Source organism: Triticum urartu, chromosome 7A, assembly GCF_056163025.1.
Source record: "Triticum urartu cultivar PI428250 chromosome 7A, HENAU_Tu73, whole genome shotgun sequence".
NCBI classification, from domain to species: Eukaryota; Viridiplantae; Streptophyta; class Magnoliopsida; order Poales; family Poaceae; genus Triticum; species Triticum urartu.
In genome coordinates, this window is record NC_141879.1 from 650,976,287 (window position 1) to 650,989,074 (window position 12,788).

Genomic DNA, 12,788 nt, shown 5'->3' on the forward strand with positions numbered 1-12,788 from the left:
ATAACTGTCATCGAAACCTTAAGCGTGCGGACCCTACGGGTTCGAGAACAATGTAGACATGACCGAGACACGTCTCCGGTCAATAACCAATAGCGGAACCTGGATGCTCATATTGGCTCCTACATATTCTACGAAGATCTTTATCGGTCAGACCGCATAACAACATACGTTGTTCCCTTTGTCATCGGTATGTTACTTGCCCGAGATTCGATCGTCGGTATCTTAATACCTAGTTCAATCTCGTTACTGGCAAGTATCTTTACTTGTTCCGTAATACATCATCTCACAACTAACTCATTAGTTGCAATGCTTGCAAGGCTTATGTGATATGTATTACCGAGAGGGCCCAGAGATACCTCTCCGACAATCAGAGTGACAAATCCTAATCTCGAAATACGCCAACCCAACATGTACCTTTGGAGACACCTGTAGAGCACCTTTATAATCACCCAGTTACGTTCTGACGTTTGGTAGCACACAAAGTGTTCCTCCGGCAAACGGGAGTTGCATAATCTCATAGTCGTAGGAACATGTATAAGTCATGAAGAAAGCAATAGAAACATACTTAACGATCGGGTGCTAAGCTAATGGAATGGGTCATGTCAATCAGATCATTCACCTAATGATGTGATCCCGTTAATCAAATAACAACTCTTTGTCCATGGTTAGGAAACATAACCATCTTTGATTAACGAGCTAGTCTAGTAGAGCCATACTAGTGACACTCTGTTTGTCTATGTATTCACACATGTATTATGTTTCCGGTTAATACAATTCTAGCATGAATAATAAACATTTATCATGATATAAGGAAATAAATAATAACTTTATTATTGCCTCTAGGGAATATTTCCTTCACTCTAGGGCATATTTCCTTCAGTTTCCCACTTGCACTAGAGTCAATAATCTAGATTACACAGTAATGATTCTAACACCCATGGAGCCTTGGTGCTGATCATGTTTTGCTCGTGGAAGAGGCTTGTCAACGGGTCTGCAACATTCAGATCCGTATGTATCTTGCAAATTTCTATGTCTCCCACCTGGACTAGATCCCGGATGGAATTGAAGCGTCTCTTGATGTGCTTGGTTCTCTTGTGAAATCTGGATTCCTTCGCCAGGGCAATTGCACTAGTATTGTCACAAAAGATTTTCATTGGACCCGATGCACTAGGTATGACACCTAGATGGGATATGAACTCCTTCATCCAGACTCCTTCATTTGCTGCTTCCGAAGCAGCTATGTACTCCGCTTCACACGTAGATGCCGCCACGACGCTTTGTTTAGAACTGCACCAACTGACAGCTCCATCATTCAATGTAAACACGTATCCGGTTTGTGATTTAGAATCGTCCAGATCAGTGTCAAAGCTTGCATCAACATAACCATTTACGATTAGCTCTTTGTCACCTCCATAAACGAGAAACATATCCTTAGTCCTTTTCAGGTATTTCAGGATGTTCTTGACCGATGTCCAGTGATCCACTCCTGGATTACTTTGGTACCTCCCTGCTAAACTTATAGCAAGGCACACATCAGGTCTGGTACACAGCATTGCATACATGATAGAGCCTATGGCTGATGCATAGGGAACATCTTCCATCTTCTCTCTATCTTCTGCAGTGGTCGTGCATTGAGTCTTACTCAACTTCACACCTTGTAACACAGGCAAGAACTCTTTATTTGCTTGATCCATTTTGAACTTCTTCAAAACTTTGTCAAGGTATGTGCTTTGTGAAAGTCCAATTAAGCGTCTCGATCTATCTCTATAGATCTTGATGCCCAATATATAAGCAGCTTCACCAAGGTCTTTCATTGAAAAACTCTTATTCAAGTATCCATTTATGCTATCCAGAAATTCTATATCATTTCCAATCAACAATATGTCATCCACATATAATATCAGAAATGCTACAGAGCTCCCACTCACTTTCTTGTAAATACAGGCTTCTCCAAAAGTCTGTATAAAACCAAATGCTTTGATCACACTATCAAAGAGTTTATTCCTACTCCGAGAGGCTTGCACTAGTCCATAAATGGATCGCTGGAACTTGCACACTTTGTTAGATCCCTTTGGATCAACAAAATCTTCTGGTTGCATCATGTTCAACTCTTCTTCCAGAAATCCATTCAGGAATGCAGTTTTGACATCCATTTGCCAAATTTCATAATCATAAAATGCGGCAATTGCTAACATGATTCGGACAGACTTAAGCATCTCTACGGGTGAGAAAGTCTCATCGTAGTCAATCCCTTGAACTTGTCGAAAACCTTTTGCAACAAGTCGAGCTTTATAGACAGTAATATTACCGTCAGCGTCAGTCTTTTTCTTGAAGATCCATTTATTCTCAATGGCTTGCCGATCATTGGGCAAGTCAACCAAAGTCCACACTTTGTTCTCATACATGGATCCCATCTCAGCTTCCATGGCCTCAAGCCATTTTGCGGAATCTGGGCTCACCATCGCTTCTTCATAGTTCGTAGGTTCGTCATGGTCTAGTAACATAACCTCCAGAACGGGATTACTGTACCAAAAGGGAGCAGGTACAGTTACCTCATCAAGTTCTACTTTCCTCCCACTCACTTCTTTCGAGAGAAACTCCTTCTCTAGAAAGGATCCATTCTTAGCAATGAATGTCTTGCCTTCGGATCTGTGAAGAAGGTGTACCCTACAGTTTCCTTTGGGTATCCTATGAAGACACATTTCTCCGATTTGGGTTCGAGCTTATCAGGTTGAAGCTTTTTCACATAAGCATCGCAGCCCCAAACTTTAAGAAATGACAACTTTGGTTTCTTGCCAAACTACATTTCATAAGGCGTCGTCTCAACGGATTTCGATGGTGCCCTATTTAACGTGAATGCAGCTGTCTCTAAAGCATAACCCCAAAATGATAGCGGTAAATCAGTAAGAGACATCATACATCGTACCATATCTAGTAAAGTATGATTACGACGTTCGGACACACCATTATGCTGTGGTGTTCCGGGTGGCGTAAGTTGCGAAACTATTCCGCATTGTTTCAAATGTAGACCAAACTCGTAACTCAAATATTCTCCTCCACGATCAGATCATAGAAACTTTATTTTCTTGTTACGATGATTTTCAACTTCACTCTGAAATTCTTTGAACTTTTCAAATGTTTCAGACTTATGTTTCATTAAGTAGATATACCCATATCTGCTCAAATCATCTATGAAGGTGAGAAAATAACGACACCCGCCACGAGCCTCAATATTCATTGGTCCTCATACATCTGTATGTATGATCTCCAATAAATCAGTTGCTCGCTCCATAGTTCCGGAGAACGGCGTTTTAGTCATCTTGCCCATGAGGCACGGTTCGCAAGTACCAAGTGATTCATAATCAAGTGGTTCCAAAAGTCCATCAGTATGGAGTTTCTTCATGCGCTTTACACCGATATGACCTAAACGGCAGTGCCACAAATAAGTTGCACTATCATTATCAACTCTGCATCTTTTGGCTTCAACATTATGAATATGTGTATCACTACTATCGAGATTCATCAAAAATAGACCACTCTTCAAGGGTGCATGACCATAAAAGATATTACTCATATAAATTGAACAACCATTATTCTCTGATTTAAATGAATAATCGTATCGCATCTAACAGGATCCAGATATAATGTTCATGCTCAACACTGGCACCAAATAACAATTATTTAGGTCTAAAACTAATCCCGAAGGTAGATGTAGAGGTAGCGTGCCAAAGGCGATCACATCGACTTTGGAATCGTTTCCCACGCGCATCGTCACCTTGTCCTTAGCCAGTGTCCGCTTAATCTGTAGTCCCTGTTTCGAGTTGAAAATATTAGCAACAGAACCAATATCAAATACCCAGGTGCTACTGTGAGCTCTAGTAAGGTACACATCAATAACATGTATATCACACATACCTTTGTTCACCTTGCCATCCTTCTTATCCGCCAAATACTTGGGGCAGTTCCGCTTCCAGTGACCAGTCTGCTTGTAGTAGAAGCACTCAGTCTCAGGCTTAGGTCCAGACTTGGGTTTCTTCTCTTGAGCAGCAACTTGCTTGCTGTTCTTCTTGAAGTTTCCCTTCTTCTTACCTTTGCCCTTTTTCTTGAAACTAGTGGTCTTATTGACCATCAACACTTGATGCTCCTTCTTGATTTCTACCTCCGCAGCCTTTAGCATTGCGAAGAGCTCGGGAATCGTCTTATCCATCCCTTGCATGTTATAGTTTATCACGAAGCTCTTGTAGCTTGGTGGCAGTGATTGAAGAATTCTGTCAATGACGCTATCATCCGAAAGATTAACTCCCAGTTGAATCAAGTGATTGCAGTACCCAGACATCTTGAGTATATGCTCACAGACAGAACTATTCTCCTCCATCTTGCAACTGTAGAACTTATTGGAGACTTCATATCTCTCAATCCAGGCATTCTTTTGAAATATTAACTTCAATTCCCGAAACATCTCATATGCTCCATGACGTTCAAAACATCGTTGAAGTCCCGGTTCTAGGCCGTAAAGCATGGCACACTGAACTATCGAGTAGTCATCAAGACGTGACTGCCAGGCATTCACAATGTCTGCAGTTGCTGGCGCAGGTGGTACACCTAGCGGTACTTCCAGGACGTAACTCTTCTGTGCAGCAATGAGGATAATCCTCAAGTTACGGACCCAGTCCGTGTAATTGCTACCATCATCTTTCAACTTTGCTTTCTCAAGGAACGCATTAAAATTCAACGGAACAACAGCACGGGCCATCTATCTACAATCAACATAGACAAGCAAGATACTATCAGGTACTAAGTTCATGATAAATTTAAGTTCAATTAATCATATTACTTAAAAACTCCCACTTAGATAGACATCCCTCTAATCCTCTAAGTGATCATGTGATCCATATCAACTAAACCATAACCGATCATCACGTGAAATGGAGTAGCTTTCAATGGTGAACATCACTATATTGATCATATCTACTATATGATTCACACTCGACCTTTCGGTCTCAGTGTTCCGAGGCCATATCTGCATATGCTAGGCTCGTCAAGTTTAACCTGAGTATTCTGCATGTGCAAAACTGGCTTGCACCCGTTGTAGATGTACGTAGAGCTTATCACACTCGATCATCACGTGGTGTCTGGGCACGACGAACTTTGGCAACGGTGCATACTCAGGGAGAACGCTTTTATCTTGAAATTTAGTGAGAGATTATCTTATAATGCTACCGTCAATCAAAGCAACATAAGATGCATAAAAGATAAACATCACATGCAATCAATATAAGTGATATGATATGGCCATCATCATCTCGTGCTTGTGATCTCCATCTCTGAAGCACCATCATGATCACCATCGTCACCGGCGCGACACCTTGATCTCCATCGTAGCATCATTGTCGTCTCGCTAATCTTATGCTTCTACGACTATCGCTACCGCTTAGTGATAAAGTAAAGCATTACAGGGCGATTGCATTGCATACAATAAAGCGACAACCATATGGCTCCTTCCAGTTGTCGATAACTTGGTTACAAAACATGATCATCTCATACAATAAAATTTAGCATCATGTCTTGACCATATCACATCACAACATGCCCTGCAAAAACAAGTTAGACGTCCTCTACTTTGTTGTTGCAAGTTTTACGTGGCTGCTACGGGCTGAGCAAGAACCGTTCTTACCTACGCATCAAAACCACAACGATAGTTTGTCAAGTTGCACTGCACCATGGTAGAGCTTAGATGACACACTTCTGTGGGCAAAGGTCTATTAATCTCTACAAAAGATCTGTTGGCGTAGCTCTATAGCTTTGTAATCAGATCATCTGTCAGCCATTGTACATCATTGTAGACAAACTATGTGTCGGAAATCACTCAACGACGTTGTATCTGTCGGCAAACGCCAAGTGACATATCATCTGTCGGTGGATGTGTATGCCCCGATACTTTTTCAGTCAGCGTAGGTGTGTGCTTAATGACATAGAATCTGTCAGCGTAGTTAGGGTGTATAGACACAGATTAAGTGTCGGCGTATGTGGACACGTGCCAGGCAAGGAAAGGCCCAGAAATTGCCGCGTGAATAAGGCACGAGAGCCCAAAATTTTCACTGCGCACGGCCCAGTTTTCACCTCACCTTTGGCTAAGGACCCCCAAACGAACCCGTAGCCTCACATCCAGTCGTGCTAACCCTATCCGCGCCTCCCCCAATTTCCGTCGCCGCCGCTCGACCTCGGGGTCTCCATCCTCGGACCCTTCCCTACCGCCACCGGTGCCCATAGCCCCGAGCTCCCGGCCCCCTCCGTCGTCTGCCTTCCCCGTCCCCTTCGCTGCCACCACATGGGCATCTTCGCTGGTCTGAGTCCCCGCTGATGCCGGTGAGCATATCCCAGATCCCCTGACCCCATCCGCTGCAAGCCTTCCCCGGTGTCGCAGCCGCCAACACCTCCGTCCGCCGGGACCTTCACCGACCATGCCAACACCCTCCTCTTCCTTCTCTCAGGAAAGGATCTCATGTCCAACAAGCTCGGCCACACCTCCACCAATGGTGGAACCTCTGATGAATGGTTTCTGCAAAGCTCGTCTACTCGTCACCAACAGCAACGCTCATCCTCGGCGACCACATAAGTATGCATATTGACATGTACCTTCGTTTCTGCTATATGTGGCATGTTGCGTCTCAAGAATAATTTGTGATATGTTACCTCCCATGAAAAATATCTTCCGCTGTTATCATATGCCTAGTTGGTTGTATCTATTTCTTTGATCTAAAAGCTCTAGTCAGTTATATGATTTATTTCGTTGAAAATGGTATGGATCTGGAAAAAAATTGTTACTCTGTTATGGGTCTGGTGTAACTCTAATGCTGATGCACTATTGTTCTCATTGCAGACTATTCATGCATTTATTTCTCTGTGAAAATGGTTATTATTTGTCTATAAAGACGCTTCTTACTTCCCTGTATTGCCGCCATATAAGTTATAACCCCAGACTGAGCTGAGCTGCTCCACACCAAGGCCTTTCATGCTCTTTTCTGTATCTCAACTTCGCTGCCCTTTGCCTACTTGCCATATTGTCGAGCACCTCAGTTTTCTGCATCAACTTAAATCCACATCAGTGTGTCACGAGGTCCCGTGCACACAAGTTTCATGCAGTTATATGTAAATTCCACATCTGAGACTGACCATTTCCAGTGAACTTTTTCTGCAGTACATTGTATGGAGTTTGGGTATGAAGCCCATGAATATCCCTGACCAGCGGAGTGTTCCAAGTAGAAACGAAAAGTTGTTCCGTTTCTATCTTTAGTCGCTCTGTTTGCAATGTTACCACCAATATGTCCCGGGCTGAAGTTCACACCACTTTCCTAGAGGATCTTGCAGAGGATTACCATGGGGACACTTATCACTTGATTGTCAGAAACTGTAACCATTTCACAGCTGACGTCTGCAAGCACTTCACGGGAAAGCCAACTCCTGGATGGGTGAATCGACTTGCCAGATTAGGTTAGAAAAATACATCTTAACAATTTCATGATCAATTGCTCCTGGGCTATGTAGATTCTGAACTGTTTTCGCCTTTACATTTGCAGCACTAGGTTCCATCCGCAACTCTGTGCTGACTGAAATCATCAAGGTTTCAGCGGTTAGAGGTGAAACTGCACACCTTGAATTCTCTGGTAAATTTGCCTTCCTTCTCTCTCTCTACATGTTTTTGTACGCACTCGAGCGCTGCTTTGTATGGAAACATTGTGGTGTGTTTATTTTACTTTCCTATACAGATCCATTTTTACACTTCTTACTTGCTTAGACGCTAGCTACATTGATGTTGCTTCCAGTCCTTACGCAAGGTTTTGTTTATTGACTGTAATCGACCATTTCAATCTATGATGTTACACTTAGCTTGTCCTACTTTGGAATGGAATGGCAATTGTGAACCAAACTAGAATTATCAGGAGTGTGCGTGATAGCGAATTGTCAACATACATTGCTTGACTAGCCAGAATCCCTGAAGCTCACCACCACTCCTTCAATCATATAACTAAATTACTTGTATGGTTTACATTACTGCTCAGTGGACTTGTTGAATCCTAACTGCTATCTGAGCATAAGATAGTTTATTAAGATACAACAGGGCAACAGCTGGTGTAGTCTCCTGTCTTGTAGTCCCTTATTTTCTCAGTCCTGTACTTATGAACATTTTGCACATTTACGCATGAACTTTTCAACTTGCACAATATATATTGCTTAGTCATGTACTTTTTATGCTTAAATTCAATGTTCTACCTTGATATGCCTATGTCAACTGCACATAGTTAGAGTAAAAAATAGATGCAACTAGTGCAGTTAAATACAGTTGTTATCATTACAATGCCAGTCTCTGAGAAACAAGTTACTAACCCATCTAGTCTTCCCAATAATAGCCGAGAACCACAACCACCAGCATGCAGCGCAGGCAATTGGTGGAGAATGGATGGTTGCCCACTTCACGTAAAGCAGATAGCGAATGGTGGGTGGAAGGCTACCTCACAGGGAACCAGGGCCACGACTTGCAGTGGGCAACCGGTGGCGAATGGAGGGCTTCTTCGCCGGGTACATCAACTATTAGGTACATTTTTTGTTTCAGTAGTAATTAGCTCACATGCTATTGCATAAGAACAGTTTCTAAAATGTCGCTTTAGAAGGTTGCTGGCCTATGTGTTTCACTAAATTGCCTGTGTATATGTGTTCTAGTTTCCTTTTTTTATCCATGGTTATGTAGCTCTTAATCATGAAAAATCGAGGGAGGTTAGGAAATACATTGTCTTTTCTTTAGTGAATGCTTATTTAACAGTCTATAAAATAAGTTACCAAGTTGTACATCTTATTTTAAATGGTCAATGGATTCATTGTTGATAAGACTGCAAGCACTGGAATATAGTTCTATATTATGCAAATCTGTGTTAATTATGATATCATGAGAATTTATTGATAAAATCTGTGTTAATCCGCATACGAGCTTTGAACAACTTGCGCCGATTCCACTTTCCTGACAAATTTGTGCAAACTGTTTTCAGGTACTTACCCAACTGGTGCACTTGGATGTGATGGCTTTGCAGTGTTTATGGACCAACCAACCTGTAATCATGGATACTACATGTCATGTAGACCATTTGGTGTTTCGGAGCTTGCACTTTGTGAATGTAGATATGAACTTGTGTGTTCTAGACCATCTTAGTTGAAGTCTGTCATACTAGCAAATAGTCCCCATCTTTTTGTAACTTGTGTGTTCTGGATGATTGTTAAGATGGCCAAAACTATGCTTTGTCAAGATTGATGTGTTTTTCTACTTGTGTTCAATGTATATACATGATTCTGAACATATTTTCATTGCGGTACAGTATGTGTTCATCTTGAACCTGCTTCTGGGTGAGGATAATAATTGAATATGTATTGTTTTGAGTGCATATTAGTTTAGCAAAAATTTATCTGTTGGCAAAGGAAATAACTGTCGGTGTAGGTAGGGTGTACGTTGATAGATTATCTGTTGGTGTAGATAGGGTTTACATGGCTAATAAAGTGTCGGCAAAGGTAGGGTGTATGTGGACATGCTATCTGTTGCCATAGGTACGGTGTATGTTGTCTGATAAAGTGTCGGTGTAGGTAGGGTGTACGTGGACAACCATCTGTCGGCGTAGGTAGGGTATATGCCGAATGAAAAAGTGTCGGGAAGTAAACAACTGTCGGCAATACCTTTGCCCACAGCAATTCCTCCGACTCTTTCATCTTCTGTCAGCATTACTGTTAGCTACAACTTATCTGTCGGCAAAGGTACCCTATGCCAACACATAGGTGTGTCACGTAAGCTCTACCATGGTTTAGTGTTGGTGCTGTTTTAACCTTCGCAAGGACCGGGCATAGCCACACTCGGTTCAACTAAAGTTGGAGAAACTGACACCCACCAGCCACCTGTGTGCAAAGCACGTCGGTAGAACCAGTCTCGCGTAAGCGTACGCGTAATGTCGGTCCGGGCCGCTTCATCCAACAATACCGCTGAACCAAAGTATGACATGTTGGTAAGCAGTATGACTTATATCGTCCACAACTCACTTGTGTTCTACTCGTGCATATAACATCAACGCATAAAACCTGGATCGGATGCCACTGTTGGGGAACGTAGTAATTTCAAAATATTTCCTACGCACACACAAGATCATGGTGATGCATAGCAATGAGAGGGGAGAGTGTTGTCCATGTACCCTCGTAGACCGAAAGCGGAAATGTTAGCACAACGCGATTGATGTAGTCGTACGTCTTCACGATCCGACCGATCAAGTACCGAATGTACGGCACCTTCGAGTTCAGCACACGTTCAGCTCGATGACGTCCCTCGAACTCCGATCCAGCCGAGTGTTGAGGGGGAGTTTCGTCAGTACGATGGCGTGGTGACGATGATGATGTTCTACCGACGCAGGGCTTTGCCTAAGCACTGTTACACTATTATCGAGGTGGACTATGGTGGACGGGGGCACCGCACACGGCTAAAAGATCAAATGATCAATTATTGTGTCTCTAGGGTGCCCCCCTGCCCCCGTATATAAAGGAGCAAGGGGGAGGTGCGGCCGGCCAGGAGGGGCACGCCAGGAGGAGTTCTACTCCCACCGGGAGTAGGACTCCCAGTGGAGGGGGAAAGAGGAGGGAGAGAGGAAGGAAAGGGGGGCCCACCCCCCTCTCCTTGTCCTATTCGGACTAGGGGGGAGGGGCGCGCGGCCCTTGCCCTGGCTGCCTCTCCTCTTCTCCACTAAGGCCCACTATGGCCCATTAAGCCCCCGGGGGGTTCCGGTAACCCCTCGGTACTCCGGTAAAATCCCGATTTCACCCGGAACACTTTTGATATCCTAGGCTTCCAATATATCAATCTGCATGTCTTGACCATTTCGAGACTCCTCGTCATGTTCGTGATCACATCTGGAACTCCGAACAACCTTTGGTACATCAAAACTCATAAACTCATAATATAACTGTCATCGAAACTTTAAGCGTGCGGACCCTACGGGTTCGAGAACTATGTAGACCTGACTGAGACACGTCTCCAGCCAATAACCAATAGCGGAACCTGGATTCTCATATTGGCTCCCACATATTCTACGAAGATCTTTATCGGTCAGACTGCATAACAACATACATTGTTCCCTTTGTCATCGGTATGTTACTTGCCCGAGATTCGATCGTCGGTATCTCAATACCTAGTTCAATCTCGTTACCGGCAAGTCTCTTTACGCGTTCTGTAATACATCATCCCGCAACTAACTCATTAGTTGCAATACTTGCAAGGCTTAAGTGATGTGCATTACCGAGAGGGCCCAGAGATACCTCTCCGACAATCGGAGTGACAAATCCTAATCTCGAAATACGCCAACCCAACAGGTACCTTTGGAGACACCTGTAGAGCACCTTTATAATCACCCAGTTACGTTGTGACATTTGGTAGCACACAAAGTGTTCCTCCGGTAAACGGGAGTTGCATAATCTCATAGTCATAGGAACATGTATAAGTCATGAAGAAAGCAATAGCAACATACTAAATGATCAAGTGCTAAGCTAATGGAATGAGTCGAGTCAATCACATCATTCTCCTGATGATGTGGTCCCATTAATCAGATGACAATTCATGTCAATGGCTAGGAAACATAACCATCTTTGATCAATGAGCTAATCAAGTAGAGGCATACTAGTGACACTCTGTTTGTCTATGTATTCACATAAGTATTATGTTTCCGGTTAATACAATTCTAGCATGAATAATAAACATTTATCATGATATAAGGAAATAAATAATAACTTTATTATTGCCTCTAGGGCATATTTCCTTCAATATCATATAGGCTTAAAGGCACCACGGATGAAAATAATAGCCATGTCCTGTTCCACCAAATAGATATTCAATATTTTTGTTATATAATTATTATTTTTATGAGTCCCATATTTCAAAACTTTGAAGTTCACATTTCTAACAAAAGAGCAGATTTTGAAGAAAAGAAACTTCTTTCCAAATCTTTGATTCAATTTTTTATTCCATAATTCAGATGCATTTCCTAATCATATTCCAAATATGTAATTCAGTGGTATTTCACAAGTTTAGTGGCATTTCAGTCACGAACTCAGAATATGATTTCACTTGCACATAAAAACAATAACCATGTTCTCTTGCACTGTAATGGTAGTAGAACATTTGCACACCCATCTATGGGGTCAACGAGCCCCTTTTTGGTTCAGCAAGGGAGATGCACAGGGCACAGAGAGCACAACCCACAAATGACACACGGATCTTTTACCTAAGTTCGGGCCACTGAGAGGTGTAAAACCCTACTCCTGCTTTTCCGTATTTGGTGTATGTGTGGTGCACTAGTACAAGGAGCGCTAACCCCGGCAAGAGCAGGGGGACATTAGCTGCACGAGTAGTGGGGCAGAGTGACGATCTACTAACTTGTCAACCCTCATATATGTTGCCATGGTCCTCCTTTTATAGTGTAAGGGGATACCACAGTGGCAAAAAGGGATTACATGATGATTGGACATCAACTGTGTTATCATACGTAACTCTGCTAGTTAGGAAAAAAAGCATTAAATGCATCGCTAGGCACTGCTTACCCAGCTAACTCCTATTATCTTGACACGCCATCTGGACGGGTGTCAATAAAGGTAAAAATCTCTCCAGTGGGCTAACACGTATCCGGTGAGTCCCATCTAACTACTTGCGGGCTTGACACCTCACTGTCCAGCGGTGATGTTCCTGAGTAGTGGGATAAATTGTAGATGCATTA

The 12,788-nt window shown here is 42.8% G+C and overlaps 1 long non-coding RNA gene across 3 annotated transcripts; it reads left to right on the forward strand.

Moving 5' to 3' along the window:
* The first annotated feature begins 5,950 nt into the window (after window positions 1–5,950).
* On the forward strand, window positions 5,951–9,382 carry LOC125527200 (uncharacterized). 3 transcript variants are annotated; one of them, XR_015611487.1, is made up of 6 exons: window positions 5,952–6,366; window positions 6,492–6,616; window positions 7,199–7,491; window positions 7,578–7,664; window positions 8,409–8,593; window positions 9,042–9,382. It is a non-coding gene; the product is annotated as an uncharacterized LOC125527200 (long non-coding RNA). The 3 variants fall into 3 exon arrangements; XR_007291999.2 differs by having other exon boundaries at window positions 5,951–6,616; window positions 7,183–7,491; XR_007291998.2 differs by having other exon boundaries at window positions 5,955–6,616.
* The last annotated feature ends 3,406 nt before the right edge of the window (window positions 9,383–12,788 follow it).